Below are 16,787 nucleotides of genomic sequence, written 5' to 3'. Positions count from 1 at the left end.
AAAAAAAAAAAAAATAGACCTAATCATCATCTACGGTATATTATGTCTACCATCTCCTCTGGCGCATTGGAGAGTCGAAAAAGAAAAGAGAGACCCTGCATGGCGTTGATTGGCTCCCCCCGTGAGCTGTTTCGCACGCCGTGTTGGCCTCCAACACAATTCTTTACTTGATATTCCGTTGACGAAGTATCAGAGGGAGAGAGAAAAAAAAAGTTTTCAAACTAGGTAATTGTAACTAAGGTCATCTTTTCATTCGTGTAAACCTTAAAAAAAAAAAAAAATCAAGTTAAAAGAAAAAGAAAACGGCAGCAGGAAAGAAGTTGAAAGCAGCAGGAGTCGAGTTTGCTGGCCCCCGAAGAGAGACAGCAACAGCAGTTAGATTAGAGATGTATAGAGAGAGAGAGAGAGAAAGAAAAAAGGGGGTATTTCTGTCTATATAAGATGTCCCTTTGCTTCTTATATCAAGTATAAATACACCACCGCAGCAGCACCAGTTATATATAGGCAATTAGCGTTGAAAGCCTACACGTCGCGACGTTATACGACGCCCTTATTCCACCGCACGCACAGCACGACGGGCTGCTATAGGCCACTACGCTTAGATTCTCCTAATTTTCTTCCGTTTTTTTCTTTCTTTCTTTCTTTCTATTTTTTTTTTCCATACAAAAAGGGGAAGAAGAAAAGGAACACGGTACTGATTTACGGTTGTTTCAAAAAAGAAAAAGAAATACGTACACACAAATCTTGAACGCCGCGCCCGCAGCGCCACACAAGTCTCATCAATTTATTTTTTTCGTTTTTTCTTCCTTTCTTTCTTTTTTTTTTTTTATACATTAGACGCTCCACCCTTTTCGGTCGGGACTAATATGCAAAAGGAAAAAAAAGGAAAAATGTTTATTCCGTGCGCTAGCCTAGAGAGTCTCTATCTAGGCAAGGATAGAGACAATAGCCATCAGAAGAAAGAAAGGCAGCGGGTTTATTTAATAAATTATCATATTTTTGTGCGCGCCATGGGCCTCTTGTCTCTGCATCCACCATGATGAGAATAAAAGGCAACGAACGAACGTTGCCCGTTTTTTTTTTCTTTTTGCTTTTGTGCTGTACGTAATAATTTATAGTAGAAAATGCTGTAGAAGAACCCGCTAGACCCTCCCATCATCTGTGCGTGCAGCACATTCCCCTCTAGTTTTCTTCTTCTCCTTCTGCGCTCAATCGCCTTTTTGAATATGTACACGATACACACACACACGAACCCTTCTCGCGTGTGGTATTTTTGCCTCTCTTTTGCCCAGCATCTCTGCGCTTCCATCACTGATTAAGCCAAGTTACGGCAATCCCGCCTTTTGTTGTCCAGCCTTATCTAACATGGCAGAGTCGTAAACGTAAAGTAGAAGAAGAAGAAAAAAAAAAGAACTCTTGCGGGTGATGCACGCAGACTTGTTGCTTGAATAATTCAAACCCCTCAAGGAGAGAACCAAACAACCAAGTTAAGAAGAAGAAGAAGAAAGAAAAAAAAAGTGTATACATAATACAACTTGCTCTTTTGGGGGTTTCTCTGATGGACTCTTCTTTTCTCCGCCGTGCATAATCATATGGAAATCATCAAGTGCATACTATATATGCCCCGACGTCTAAGCGAAACACTCACGCATCATCTGGCGTCGTCGTTTGCGTTTCGTCGGTATACACACGAAGCTCAAAAAGTACCGACACGTCACGCCGAAAACAGCCAAAAAGAAGCGGACCCGAGATGAACTTTGGCGTCTGATTGAAATGATGAACTCTTGCGTGCGAAACAGAAAAAGGATGCACATTCTTAGGGCAACGTCGTAAAACAAAACAAAAAAACACACGACCTAAAAAAAAAAAAAAGTAGAAGAATATGACGGGAAAAAGAAGAAGAAAAATGGATGGAATAAATAATAACTCTAGGATGATAATTTGATGCACAAGCACTCCCGCACGAGTGCTTGTACATGATGATGATGATACGAAGAAGAGCTATGTTTTATTCGATCTAGTCGAGATACACACGAGGCGAAGGACAAATGTTATTTTATACGTTGCAATGTGCCATCAGCAGGGATCTTGTATCATGATGCAAATAGGATTCCGAAAAAAGAGGGGGGGAGCGTCGTCAGGCAACAGCGGTAACAAGATATGTCAATCGACGTCGTCGGTGGCGCAGCAGAGCCTTATTATATAGAATATTATGATGATATCTTATAACAGCGAGCAGCAGCTCAGTGCTGCAAGAAGTATAGAGCCATCGTAAAATTCCCTTTTTTTTTTTTTGGTTACACGCTCAGTCGAGATGAGGAATCTACACGTCTCCTGAGAGACTTTTTGTACGTGAGTAGAGAAATAAAAAAAACTTAAAAAAAAAAATGTATGACGTACAAGTAAAAAAAAAACAGAAATAATGATCGGCATCCCAATAGAGCCAAAGGTTAGTGAGATATTCTTTCTGCAAAAAAGATAATCATCAAGTTCTTGCGTGTTCAGTTTCAAAATGGCCGCCTCTTGCATACGAGTGGGGCAAAACTAAACATGTTCAAATCCGACTTAATTCTTAGCGCCATTTATTTTACAAGTAGTAGTTGGAATTAGAACATTCTCTACTCTTTTTTTTTTTCATTGTTTCTTCGTCAGCATTAATTAATTAGTCCGACTGTGGCAACAGAGAAACATTACAATGACTGTAATGTTATAAAATTACACGGACGGGCCCCAGTTTCTACTCCTCCCATGGCCCAATCTAATTAGATTCCTTTTTGTTTTCCAACCTTTGGAGCAGCATCAACACACATCACGATTAGACCCATAAAAACTTCTTTTCTTTTCGTTCAAATTCGTTTTCTGTCTCTTAAACAACCCCCGTCGGCATGCGTTGATCTGACCGAGATGCGGTCACGACACGAACTACTTCCATTTAGGCCTACAAGAAAAAGACGCAATGGAATGAGAAAAAGCCGGCGGTTCAACCATCAAGTCTAGAAGCTTTTTTTTTCATTTCTTTTAGGTCTAATGTCCTCTCGCCCCAAAATTTAAAAAAAATTAATCGGAGAAGAAAAAAATTCGAAAATAAGAAATGAAGCGAATTAAGACTAATGCCTTTCCAAAGAAAAACCGCAAACAAAACAAATCATCAATCAACAACAAAACTAAAAAAAAAAATTAAAACAAAAAAATAAGGGCTATTTTGACTAACCTGTCGCTTAAGATTATTGCTTTCTTGATGGCCAATAATATCTCATCTTCGTCTGGAAAAACAGCAGCAGGTTGTTTTATTTCCTTTCTTTTTCATCTTCTACACTCTCGGTAGTAGTTTTAGACGGCTGTGTGTGTGTGTGCCGTGTGTCTTTTTTCCCGACGACTGTGTGTGCCGTGTTAGGAAAAAGCAGTTTTTTTTTTTTTCTTCTTCTTCTGGTTTGTGTCGTCCGAAAGTGCCATCACCTCTCGATCCGAATGGGTTGTAACACAAATTTGATGGACCACTCTCAGTCCGCGGCAGCCACTTTTTTTTTCCTTTTCCTTTCTTCTCCGGTTTGTGTGTGATCCAACCGGTCATTATCGGTCGGGAGTATGGTCATGAGGGCTACTAATAAAAATTCGCCATTCATTTTTCGTATATATCGTCACCCTTCTTTTTGTCGTCATTTGCTTATACGGGCATAGCCGACGGTGCATTGAAGGCCTACACAAGTTCCTTGGCGTTTCCGAACCGCGTAGGCCTTCGGCTGTGGGAACAACCGACGTTCAGATACAATCTGAAACGACACAAGAATACATTTTTAGTTAAAACAAGTCTTAAAAATATTGATAGTCGACCGGAAATGAAATAATACGATGGACACACGAGTCGTAGGACATTTAGATATCAATGATGTGGGGGAAAAAAAAAAGAACTAAAACTGGCCCACCAAAGAGACGGGTCAGAAAGTTGACTCGATACAAACGGGGGTAGTTCAATCACTGATGATTGTGTGGGAAACGCACATTTCAAATGGAAATATATAACGAACGAAAGTAAACATATCTGGGAGAATACAAAACTGGACACACATCAGCACAGAGATACACAAAATTCCGTCACTCGACTCGACTGGCTCTCGTTTTCAAATGATTTCTCAACATCCGTTTTCTCTATCCATTTGCCATCCGTCTCCACACACACACACACAAAAAAAAAAAAAAATTGTGGAGGCTCCAACTTTTTTTTTTTTTTTAAAGTTAACCCTTCAAGAAGAACAGAAAAAAAAAATCTCTTCAACTTTTATGACTCTTCTCCGGTCCAGTTGGCCTAGATATTTTTTTTTGCGTCATTTTTTTTTAAAGTAACTTTAGGCCTACCTTCACACAACCCTTCGTTTTATGCTCTTGTCTGTTATGTTGCTTTACAACTAGAAAAAAAAAGGGTTGTGAAAGTTAAGAAGAAAAAAAATGGGTCGCAATCTTTGACTAGTTTTTTTTTTTTCTTACAATCTTCCGGATGGTGAAGAAGAAGAAGAAAAAAAAAAGGGTTATGCCCAGTACGTTATTTTCCCTAGTCGCAAGATTGTAGGCCTAACGGTTGTAAAACGGCCGAACAATATGACGGGGGGGTTCAATATAAAAAAAAAAGAGCAAAAAAAAAAAACTATATGGCGGCCTACAGGTTATACTGGATGGGTCAGTGACCGGCGTACGTGTGTACTGGATTATTTTCGGACCAAACAGAAAATGGTTTTTCTTAATTTTCTCAATTTAAAATGTTTTTCGGATCACAGGCTAGACGTAACCATAGCCTATATATGCGTAGGTACGGGGGTGATGGGGATCTAACAACTAGATTGACGTTGATTGCCGTCTAGTGCGTCAAGTCCGTGTTGTTTGCCGTTATTGGAATGTGTTGTTTATACGAAAACGGAGGCAACCCAACAGGGATTTATAATATTGGATGGCAGCAAAAAGGCCTAACCCCCCACTTTTTGAAAAATCCCTCGCACACAAACACGGTCTCGTCTTACTTAAAAGAGCTCCCGGTCGTTTGCCTCTCTCTCTCTCGTCTTATATACAAATATATACCAGCTTCTCCTTTTCTTTGAAATTACATCCATCCAGATTTGGAATAATGGAACTTGATGGCAACAGAAGACGAGGAGAGAGAGAGAGAGAGAGTCTGTCAGTTGAGTGGAACGAACGTCGACTTGCGTGCCCCGTTTCGGGAGCTGCCGACTAATGAAGAGACTTGACCTTATCGCCCTTCTCCGCTTTCCTTTCGGGAATGAAAAAAGAAAAAAAATCTTCCTTCAAAAAAATTTACAAGACAACGACCGACAACTCGTTGTTAAAATAAGTTCTCTTTTGTCTTCTGACGCTTGCTACATTTATAAATCTTTTTTTTTTTTTACTTTCAAAACAGAAAAGAAAAGTCTGGGCGAAGCCGAACATCGTCTCTATAGGCAATCAACATCATTCCTCTCTTTTTTTTTTTTTAATGAGAAAAGATACAAACAGTACACACACACACACTTGTAGAAGATGGTAAAGGCGTTGGCCCGTCGGGAAAAACTCTTAAGAATCGTCTACTGGGCGAAGAAAAACGTCGGGCAGGTGACATTTTGTTTTGTTCTTCAATTCTCCATCGCACAATTTCTATGCGCATAATTCGTGTAGACTATCGGCCCTCGATCAAGGCAAAAGATCCTTTTGCCAACTTTTCTTCTGAACGCCCCCCCTATAGAATTCGATGATGAGAAAAGACGGAGGACCAATGAGATTCGTGCGCTACAAGAAAGAAAAAAAAAAGGGGGCCAGGGAAAGTGGAGAGAGGATTCAGGGTGGGGTGAATTGTGAATTAACTGGCAGCCAGCAGAGCCGAGGAGCTTGCTAGGAGCCTTTTGACATGTTTACGTCTACCGTTCATATCGGAAATGGATGGCCGTCTTCTTTCTCCTCCGTTTGGCTCGAATCTTTTTCTTCCCTCCTCTCGCTGGCGCTTCTATTTTCTTTCCCCTCACACAAAAAATGTTCTTATAATATAAGAGAAGCGCGAGCGGCCAGCGCCTACATATGCATAGCGGATAAATGACGAGATGCAGCTATCGGAGCAAGCGCTTCAACCAGCAAAGAAAAAAGAAAAACCTCGGAAAGAAAAGATGGCATTGTGCCCACACGCCTTTTGATAGCGACAGACGAGGAAACTGTTCCAGGTGGTCCTCTCTCATCCCAGTATAATTTATACCGTCCTTAGTGCCCTTCTTCTCTGCCTAGTGTCCTCTTTTTTCTTCTTCTTTCCCCATCACACACACACGCCGAGCGCACTATACGCAACGATTTTTCTTTTTGCGGTTCGCTTATTTTTTTTTTTCCAATAGAAGTTGAAAGATCATTTGAAGAAAAAAAAAAAATACTAGAGCCTATAAATAAATACAATATAAACTCTCGAGACCCTATTTACATGGGGGATGTTTGTGGGTTTTCTTCAATAGGTTCCTTGATATGACGCATCTTTCCGATTGGAACCCATCAGCCATTTTGAAAAGTCTATGCCGTTCCTGTGACGTGTATTAAAGTACAACATCGGATAGACTATCGAATTATTTGATATAGATTTTGTTTTGGCGCACGAGGTTTTCGGTAGAAAATAAATTTTTTTTTTTTACGAGCACAGACGTGTGAATGACTTCCATCTTTTCTCGTCCCGTGTCTCTTCTCGTCTTGTTCATATTACCTCCCCGGAACACGTCAAAAGAAAACAACCTATAGCGCGTTGTACACACAGCGCATACATGCGTGTCCTATGGACAGACAAACCCCTTTTTGAAAGAAAATGAATTTTTTCTTTTCTTCCTTCTTCTCCGGACGAAAAGCAAGAAAATAGAATTTCAAATTGAAAAAAACAAACAAGACAAGCCAAAAAGGGGTTTTCGGGAATAAGAAAACGACGGCGACGCTGCAGAGAGAGAGAGAGGAAAAAACACTCTCCGAGCTGTCCAATAATTCAGTCGGCCGTCTCATCAACTCGCACACTATACAACGTAAGGGCTGCGTGCTGCTCATGTGGTTCGCCCCTATTGTTATTATTATCCTAGATTTTTTTTAACGCTAAAGAAGAAGAAGAAGGGAACTAGCGAACGAAAGCAAGAAGCAAGAAGAATGTTTATGTATTCAAATGAGGTTTCGACCTCGTCTGCCGAGACTACGGGAGTAACAGCATTTCTGTTGTGTTAAATTGTAAATGCATCAGATTGTAGTGAATGATAAAAGCAAAAAAATGTACACAACGAGTATAGGGAAAACCATAAAAAGAAAATGCAGTAAAAACAAGTGAAACACAACAATGTCTATGATGAATGTTTTGTTACAGAAAGAAAACCAAAACAACAACAATAGAAAAATAAGGGAAAACTTTGTTTTTCTCATGGCTCTCTATCCGGTTTGTAAACAACAAAGCAGCGGATCACGTTAGGGCGTAAACGGAAGAGGTCAGTTTTGAAAAAAAAAAAAAAGACAAGAATTATTTTTTTTACAGGACCGATAGGCCTCGGACAACAAACAATTCCTGCCGTGTTTTGAGCGTGACGTGCGGGAATACTATTATAATAACATCCAATTATTATCCCTTGCCTGGTCAATCAGTCAATTTCGGTTCACTTGTTTTTATTCAATTTTCTCCATTAAAAAAAAAAGAAAAGGGAAACGGAAAACAACAACAAAAGCCGACGGGAAATTGAGAAAACTCAAGCGGCGAACTCGAACATTACAAGCCTAACCATAAGGGTATACAACACCCAATGCTGATAATAATAGAGGACAAAGCGACGGGAGTGGCTTGCGTTCACGAAAGAAAAAGAAAAAAAAAAGCGGCCTGGACGCTTGCGACATCTGGACGCAGGTGCACCAAACCGCCTTGCTTATAACACACACAGAGCACCACATACCCCACATGGAGATGATTATAGGCCTACACCCCCTCCTGCCACCATTTTTTGTTCGTTATCGATCCGACCGACTGCGCATTCTCGCCGCTTCTCCAAGATCAATGCTCCGTCCCCACCCCACACCCACCCCAGTGTAATGCAACTCGCCTTCTTCCTTCCTGCCTCGTGTTTATAACGAAAATAAGAAACAAGAAATGAGACCTTTTTTTTTTTCATTTTTACTTGACTCTATATATTTTCGCTCGACATAGATATATAGATCTAATATTTATTCGTGACTTGTGTATCAATTATTTTTTCCTTTCTCCCTTTTTTTTCCCTCTTCTCCCCGCCACCCCTTGCGCATCGTAAAAGACACACGCCAGAAGAAAGAAGAAAAAAAAGCTTCTTATTCTTCCTCGTTATATTTCTTTTTATGTTTTGAAAAGACATGCCTTCTCTTTCTGGCGTCGTTTCACGAATTCCGGTCGATCGACAACCCCCCCCTCTTTTCTACAGTCTTCTCCTATTTAAACTCAAACTTGTATCCCTCCTTTCTATATAAGAGTTAAGCAAGCACAAGCGTCAGTGGCAAAATGCCGTGCCAAAAATTCTCAAACTTCTTTGCACGCTCGTCTATTCTCCTTATACCGGCAGTACGTAACAGTACAAACTATACAGACTGCCGCATTTATGATTGCCATCATGATGATATGTGTAGCCTACACGTATACGCGTTTTAAAAAAAAAGAGCAGAGCGCAAGAAGGCGTGAGAAGACACAAGCAGAAAAGTTTGTCTGAAGGCGAAAGAAGAAGAAAAAAAAGAAGAAAATGTCTCATCAATGAAGCAATTGGCCGCCTTTTCATGCGTTTCTTCTCTTTCTTCTAGATGTAATCTTCCCATCTAGACGAGAAGAACTTTATTCACGTATTATAGGAGAACGGCCCTAGACACACAAGAGATATTATGCATAATAAGGCGAAAAGAGAAGAAGAGACAACCCAAATGAGAAGATTTTTCTTTTTCTTTTTTATTTCCATCTTTTTCTATGACGGCCACAGCATCTTACAGCGCCGATGCCGTCGTCCGAGCTTTTTTAAACATCTGCCGGCTTCTTGTCTAATAAATCGCCACCACACACACACACAAGACACGAAATTCTCCCCTTTTTCTTCTTTATTCAAACGAGCGTGAAAGGACTAAGATAATCACATTCCTAGTTTATACAAACGTCACTCACGCAGATTTTCCAGTTCCTTGCCCGCAGCTATTCGACTTCATCTTGAAATGCATAACCAAAACGAAGAACCCCCCCAAAAAAAAATAAATAAATTTAAAAGAAAAGGTCGTGGTCGGTTAGTGGGCGGATCCCAATCTTATTTAAAAGAGAAAAACAGCAAGAGAACGCGAGAGCCAAAAAATATATAAATATATAAATGGTAATTGGTGCGAGCTGTTCTGTATATGTGTACGGCACATCCCAAATTGCGCACCCCCAGTGCGTATACCGCCATACGCTATCCCAATCTCCTCTTCTTTTCCCTTCATTTTTTGGATGTTTCCAATTTGCTCCAAACTGTTTTGGCTCCATCATCATCTAAAATGGATTAAAAAAGAAAAAGAAAAAAGAAATGGTACATTGTCGTTTATGCAGGCAGGAACACATCGGCCCGTGTGTCGTGTTCGTTTTCTTCCCGATTGTTCTAAGCCGAACGAATTTCAATGCAGCAAATAACTCTCCGTGAGTTCTTCTATGGCCCACCAGCTAGCCGACACCTATCTCTTTTCCATCCTCATTCGAGTAGGGCGCGTCTCTACACACACACACATATACATACCGCGTAATCTAGATGGATTCAAAGTCTTCTTTTTTTTCTTCTTCTTCTCATCTCGAGTTTGAATGAGAAAACAAACGCCGCCACCCAAAATCTTGTGACTTAAAACCAAGAAAAGATTTGTTTTGACCTCCTCAGCCATTGCTGGCCCACCTCCCCAACCCACTGTGGGGGGGGGGGGAGGAAAAAGAACAAGATCTTTCAACCGGATTGACTTGTGTTTACTATGCAAGAGCCGGTGCAACGGGCCCATCCAGCACGATCGTATAGACAACCGCACACATACAATTTTCCATTTTTCTTTTTTTTTTTTTTTTTTTAGGTTTCTTATCAAATTCCCTCCTCTTTTCTTTCTATACGCCCCGAAAGAAGACGGAAGAACTACACAACGTTACACGTAAATGCGTATATACGGGCGGAGGTTATTTATATCGACGTCGGACTCGGCCCATTGTGGCCTCGTACACACGATCGTAAATCATATGCACAGCCGGGGCAGAACAGACGCAAAGTAAAAAGAAAAAAAAAGGAGGGCCATCGCTTTACGGACGTTCTCTGGACGGTTCCAACAAGCGTGATGGAAGTGGTTGTCTGTGCGCCATGCATATATGTATAGACATACACAAGTATTATTCGGATATACACGTATGTTTTCTATATATGTAGACGCCCTAAGGCCCTCATTGAAACGCAGCAGTACAGCCTTTTCATGTTGCGTTTCCATTGTGTCCTTTTTTGTTGTTTCTTTTCATCCGCTCTAAGCTGCGGAACTGTTCCAGCCAGTAGAAAACAAAACAAAAAACACCAGGACTGGTCGTGTGTAAAGGTTCAAGGTTTTTCTACAACTTTTCTCTCCGTCTTGTTTTTTTTTCTTTTCTAGTTAAAATGGAAACTCAAACGAAATTCGTTCGGCCTGAAAAAAAGAAAGCAGTTGCACGCGCACACAGCGTACAGCAATCACGCGGTCATAGTCTCTCTCGAGCTCATTCGCTCACCGGGGAGAAACAACGACGCCCAATGGCACACACACAACAACAACAGCAGAGTAGAGCAGAATTGTTGTTGTCGTTTGTTTCGTTTAGAAGCAAAAAAAAAAAAAAATTCTTCCGCCGAATCTTCCAGCGTGTACAGCTGGTGGTGGCGGGACTAGGAGGAGGAGGAATTTTATGATTATTACAGATCCAAAGCCGCAGAGTTTTTGAACGCAGCAGAACAACAACGGAGGGAAGAAAGAAGAAGAAAAAAAAAGAAAGACTTGAGAATAAAAAAAAAAAGGTTTTTTCTTTCTTTCTTTCGTTGAGATACACGCAGACAGTCGAGAAAGAAGAAGAAGGCCTGAAGCGGAAACTTCTTCTTTTCTTCAATACGTTATAATATATGTCGGCGCTGTAGCCAATAGACGCGGGACCTTATATAGCGGTTGATTATATACACACGGCGAACCACAGCCATGGCCAAAAGGGAGGAGGAAGAAGGAGAAGAAAAAAAAAAGATAGAAATAGAAAAAACTTGACGTATTTACTTCTTATCTGCTACAAAAGCATGTAGAGACATTCATACATTACACGGTACGTGTAGACTATAGAAGATAAGCCAAAAGAAAAATGAAAAGGAACCTCAGCTCGGAACAGCAATTATTTGTGTCCCTTTTTTTTTTCAGAGAGACGAGGTTCGCGTGAGAGCAGCAACCAGCACGACTCCTCCCTTTTCCCTCTGCGATCCACACACAAACATGTAGGCGCGCACAATGTGCTCGACTTTAATTGTATTTCACTTGGGTTTGTTACTTATAGACGCACACAAGTCAGAGGGCTTTTTCGTGCGCCTAAGGAAAAAGAAAAAAAAAAAAAGTTGGCAGTCGGTTCCAGCCAATTTGGCCTCCCTACCCCACCTCAAACCACATCACCATTTTTTTTTTTCTTTTCAGGTCGTGAATTTCACGTCCAATCTTTTTTTTTTTTTTCTTCCGGCAAAAGCGCAAACGTGCGCAACGACATTTGCTCACGAAGCTCATCACCGGGGGGTTCACAACAAAAAAAAAAAAACCGACAATCACGAGGGGCCAACGACGAGTGCCACGCCACTTTTCTTTCCCTTTAAAGTAAAAAAAAGAAAAAGAAAAATTTTCTTTTCAAATTCAGTTGGTTCGATATTTCGTCATATGCCCCGTCCCTCTTTACACTAACTTTCTTAACTTGTTAAACTACCACACCCACGTCTATTTTCATATTTTTTTTCTTTCAAACATCGAGTTAAAATGTGCCCGCTCAAAAAACGCCACCACCTGACGACAACGGACGTGCCCGTCCGCTTGTTTTCGTTTGATTCAATAAAAAACACCTTCACATTTTTGCCGCCTTGTGTTACCAATAAACTTGTTTTTGTTTTTGTTTTTTTCGTACGTAACGGAGAACTCTGCTGAATCATGTGGTTTCCAAAAGAAAATAAAAGAAAAAATAGTTAATGGCGATGATGCGCTACGCTCGAATTGGGAAAAGAGACTGCGGTGGCGCTAGTACCGAGCCCAGTTGGACTGGGTTGATTGCCGGCCCCGCAATGTAAGGATAGCTCATCAACAGCAATTGAGAAAACGAGAGCTGGCCCACATGTGTGTGTGTGTGTGTGTGGTAAGAGAGCAAAACTTGTTACACAAAGTAACAAACCCAAACGAGTATTTTCTATTCTTTTTTTTTTCCGACTCAAAATTAAACAATTCGCTTAATTAAAAAAAAAAAAAAATCTTAATTTTTTTTTTCAAACTTCCCTAAAAACAAATGCTCCGTGTTAAACGAAAAGACATCTCGTCAACGTGTGGCGCAGCCTTGTGATCAATACTTTGTTATAAATATCTAAAAAAAAAAAAAAAAGGCAAGCGGATAGATCCTGCTCTCGTTATTTCCTCTTTTTTTTCTCTCTCTCATTCCTTTCACACGTCGACATTCAATGGCATATGGGTGATAGCCAATGCTCCTCTCTCTATCTCTCTGGGGGTAGGAAGTACAATTGAGAGTAAGTGTGTGTGTGCACAGAGAACGCAAGGGGGAGGCAAAAGAGGACTCGGTACGCACACACCAGTCTAATGATACAAGAGCAAAAAAAAAAAAGGGCTAGCAATATACCACCACTACTACTACTAGCAAAAGAGCAGCTTTCTCTCACTGTGATTGGCTGCCAGACCAAACTTTTTATGTGAACTTTTTTTTTTGTCCTTTCTACTCCCCTCTCTTCCATACAGGCAGACACCATCGGTCAGCAAAAGAACGCACAACACATTTTTCTTCTCTTCTTCCATTCCGAGTCCCAAAAGAAACGAAGAGAAAAAAAAAAAAAAATGGAAATAAATCCAGCTGGGGGGTGGGTATGAAGGGACTGGGAAGAAGATGGCCAGACTTTTTTTTTTTCTTTTCTGAAGATATATATATATACACACACATTTCTATTCTCCCTTTTTTTTTTTTCTTAACTGTTACGTACACACCCGGAGAATTTTTTCGGCACCAAAGATGGCGCCCCCCACTCTCTTCTAAGGAGAAAAAAAAAATTTCATTTTGTATTTTTTTTTTTTTTATCTTCCCCTTTTAAGGGAGAGCAAGAAGAAGAAGAAGAAGAAAAAAAAAGAGAGAGGAAGCGACGGGTGCTGAACTTGGCGATGCGCAGCGGAGGCAGTCGTGCTTTCAATCGCTTTGGGAAGAGAGAAAGACTCGCTCGTCGGTTTCTTTCCGGTTTACTAGAGAGAAATTCTCCCGTTCCGTTTCCTTAAAAAAAAAAAATTTATATATTTAAACTTTTACATTCAAAGCCAACGCCTTCACAAAGAAAAGAGACAAAAACAAAATCATTTCCCAGTTATCCGATCGACAAGAATCAGTGTGCCTCTCCAACCGACGGCAAAGATACAAATTCGGTAAGTTATTAATTTATTTCGATTTTTAAAAAATAATATTTAGCCCTTGTTAGCAGAAAAATATTTAAACGATAATAAAAAGAGTGAAAAGACAAGGGAAATAACATCATTGATGTTATTAGTAGTTGTCGCAGAAGAAGCAGTAGCTAGAGCCAACAACATTTCTGTTTTAAAGAGGGGCGGGTTTGCTTTTTGGCTGTTGCAGGCCTACACACACACACACACGCACTATATCCTGCGTTTATAGGCCATACGTCAGGCCCTGTAATGGCGAACTAAAACTTAAGACTTGATGGCTTTGTAGCCGCCCCACGTGAAAAAAAAAAGTAACGAAGAAGAAACAGCCAATAACTTTATCGTTGAAGATTGGAATCGTCACATCCCAAACTTTTCGATAAGAACAAACAAAAACAAACGAAATGTTAAGGAGGAACGTAACAACAACAAAAAAAAAATCAAGCAATAATAAGGGCGGGGTCGTGAAAGAGTCAAACGAAACAGTCGAATGAAACGATGAAAATTTCATTCGAAAAGAGAAAAAAGACTTTGACCGTCGTGATTGAGACGTGCGTGTTGTTGTTGTGTTGACATTCGTTACTGTCCTGCGTGTTGTTAAATTGTCCTTGCATTTTTTTTTCCACGAGAAAAAAAAAATTCTTTTTAAGTCGAGGTGGGTGGGGTGTTGTATAATAAGCCTGAAAAACAAAAAAACAAAAACAAAAACAGCCGGGCTTGTGCTGGGCCGTCTCGGTCTAGCTCAAGTCTCGACCGCCCATTTCTCCCAATTTGTTGTATAGCATCGCGGCCGAGTTTCGCCTCATTTAACATCCATATTGGATAAGCCAAAAACAGTAAACAGAAAACAACAGAGAGAAAACAAGAGACCCAAAATAACACACGGCTAAAAGGTATGGTCAACCACACCTCCCAAAGTTAGATTGTGTCCCCCAGCAGCTAAAATAACTTAAACCAAGAGACCAAAGAAAATGGACGGCGGTTTATTTTTTGCTTCTTTTCTTTCCTTTTGGTGATGATCATATGGCCAAATGTTTCATTATTTTTAACTTTCGTTAAATTTCCCATAACAGCTGAGCAACACACGATAATCGCCCCTCGAAAAAAATTAAAGGAACAGGCCTAGTTTCGAATCGAATTGCATAGAGGGCCGCTTCAATACAGCGCTCCTTATGTATATCAAAATAAAGCAGTAAGAATGTAACACACAAATTAAAGGTACATCCAACTTTTCAAGGTTCTTTTTTCTTTTATAATTAAATTTTGAATTTCAAATATTTTTTTTCTTTCACAGTTTTTGTAGACATTCAAACGTTCGTGGCAGCAAGAAGAGGGAAAAGCGTTTCCAGGGCGTTCATCCACCAACCACCTCAACCTCAACCGTTTTTTTTTTTCTTCTTCGTCTGGTATAAAAACCGCAAAACCCGGTTAATTCCCAACATCGACAACAACAAACAGCCCTTGTGGCATTGTAAAAAAAAAAAGGATTGAGAAGGGGACTGAAATATAATCAAAAATATTTTTACCAAGATCAAACGGCGCGGGGAAGAAAAACAAAAGAATAAGACGGTCCCAATTTATTTGACTCCATCGTTTTTTTTCTTCTTTACTTCAACTTTCGATGGTGTAATGGTAACACACGACAATCTGTTCCAATGTTCCCTCACCGACAAGGGTTAAGGGTACATCGATATTTATAAGACTAGGAGCTCGTAAGACTCAACGTCCATAGATGCATATGGCTTCTACTAATAAAAAAAAAAACGAAGGAAAAAAAAAAGGATTTGTTTCAAGAGAAAGGGTCCGATGAAAATAAAAACATGAGAAAAGGTAGTCGAATGGAGTCATAAAAATTGAGGGGGGAAAATAAAAATAGAAAACTTTTTTTTTTCTTTTCTTTTCGATAGATCGAGGGCCTATTACCATGGCTACCGCTTCTTCTTCTTCTTCTTTTTATATATAAAATAAAGAGCTTTGGCCAGACGAAGCATCAGTTGGTATTTCGGATCTGACTAAATCAGACCCCTCAATCATTTCATCTTCAATTCGTACGCGCAATTTGTTATTAAATTCAAATCCCTTCAAAAGACAACAAAAAAAGCTAAGATTCCCGTTATCGTTTCCAAAATGTGTTGCACGCCGTCGACCCCCTTTTTGACGTCAACGAAAAACAGGGTTGCATTTAATTCCGGCAAGTGAGAAGGAAAAAAAAAAAAAATCCATTCGGACCAGCTGCGCCATCTTCTAGCTAAACCGTCTGCAACTCTCCCATTGTTGTCAAAACTTGCTCTCCAATCTTCTAACCACGTCCTACTCACTAATAGCTAAACTGTAATATGTGTACCCAACAACTTACAAAAAAAAAAAAAAACGAAAAAGGACCCGCGAGAACTTACGGGTCACGCAATCAAGCGCAAGTTGGGCCAAAGCGTCTCCCGACAAGTCCCTTATACGACCGTTTCTCTCTTTGCTATATTAAAACTCGTCTATTGCGTATGTCGTGTTTGTGTAATCCCGACGGCTTCGAGGTCGCATGTTACATGTAATATTTCTTATTAGGCAAGAACGCAGAGGCAGAACTACCGGTTTAAAAACGTAATCCAATTTAGTGGACCAACATCACGGGCGTCATCATCGTTTGTTTTTCACAAAAATGAATTTGTTCGATCCAAAAACAACAAAACTTAATTTTTTTCTTCCTTTCTTTTGTTTCGAAAAAAAAAAAAGTAGAATAGATCTCTCCGCTATATTTCATGTGTTCTAGAGCATGTGTTTCCCTCTCAGTGTATTGATTTTCTCATCAGACCACACACACAAAACTGTAAAAAGAAAAAAAAAAATGGCAGCCAACGCGTTTGGCCCCGTCTCTTTTCTCCTTTTATAGGTCAGCCATACAAACCCACGCACACATTTATATATATATATATACAGAAGCACACATCAAGTACGGTGGAGGAGCGAGGAAAAGGAAACAAGAGCGACCCCCGGCAAGTCGCATGCACACACAAACATTGGGTGGCAGTCAGCCGAAGCGGACGGATGGACAAAAATGATGATGGCGCCCGGCGACGAGCGGAACAAGAAAAGAAAAAAGGGAGAAAGAAAAATTAACGGATGTTTTTCTATTC

At 40.2% G+C, this 16,787-nt stretch overlaps 1 protein-coding gene and 1 long non-coding RNA gene across 6 annotated transcripts in view; one reads left to right on the top strand and one right to left on the bottom strand.

Annotated features, from left to right (window-relative positions):
* LOC116923176 (homeobox protein abdominal-A homolog) overlaps positions 1 to 16,787 on the bottom strand; it is a 76,296-nt gene that overhangs the window by 33,601 nt on the left and 25,908 nt on the right. For 4 of the 5 annotated variants that reach the window (XR_006647063.1, XR_004394403.2, XM_032929656.2 and 1 more), the window contains exon 3: positions 3,212 to 3,770. The gene's annotated coding sequence lies outside the window, so the exon portion shown is untranslated. Of the gene's footprint in view, positions 1 to 3,211; positions 3,771 to 8,919; positions 13,496 to 16,787 lie in introns of those variants that run through there. The other variant, XR_004394406.2, reaches the window with a different exon arrangement.
* On the top strand, positions 13,410 to 16,513 carry LOC116923180. The gene is made up of 3 exons (XR_004394414.2): positions 13,410 to 13,644; positions 14,733 to 14,877; positions 14,954 to 16,513. It is a non-coding gene; the product is annotated as an uncharacterized LOC116923180 (long non-coding RNA).

This window comes from Daphnia magna, linkage group LG5 (assembly GCF_020631705.1).
Source record: "Daphnia magna isolate NIES linkage group LG5, ASM2063170v1.1, whole genome shotgun sequence".
NCBI classification, from domain to species: Eukaryota; Metazoa; Arthropoda; class Branchiopoda; order Diplostraca; family Daphniidae; genus Daphnia; species Daphnia magna.
The sequence above is the reverse complement of the archived record's forward strand: the minus strand, read 5'-3'. Positions and strand labels throughout refer to the sequence as shown.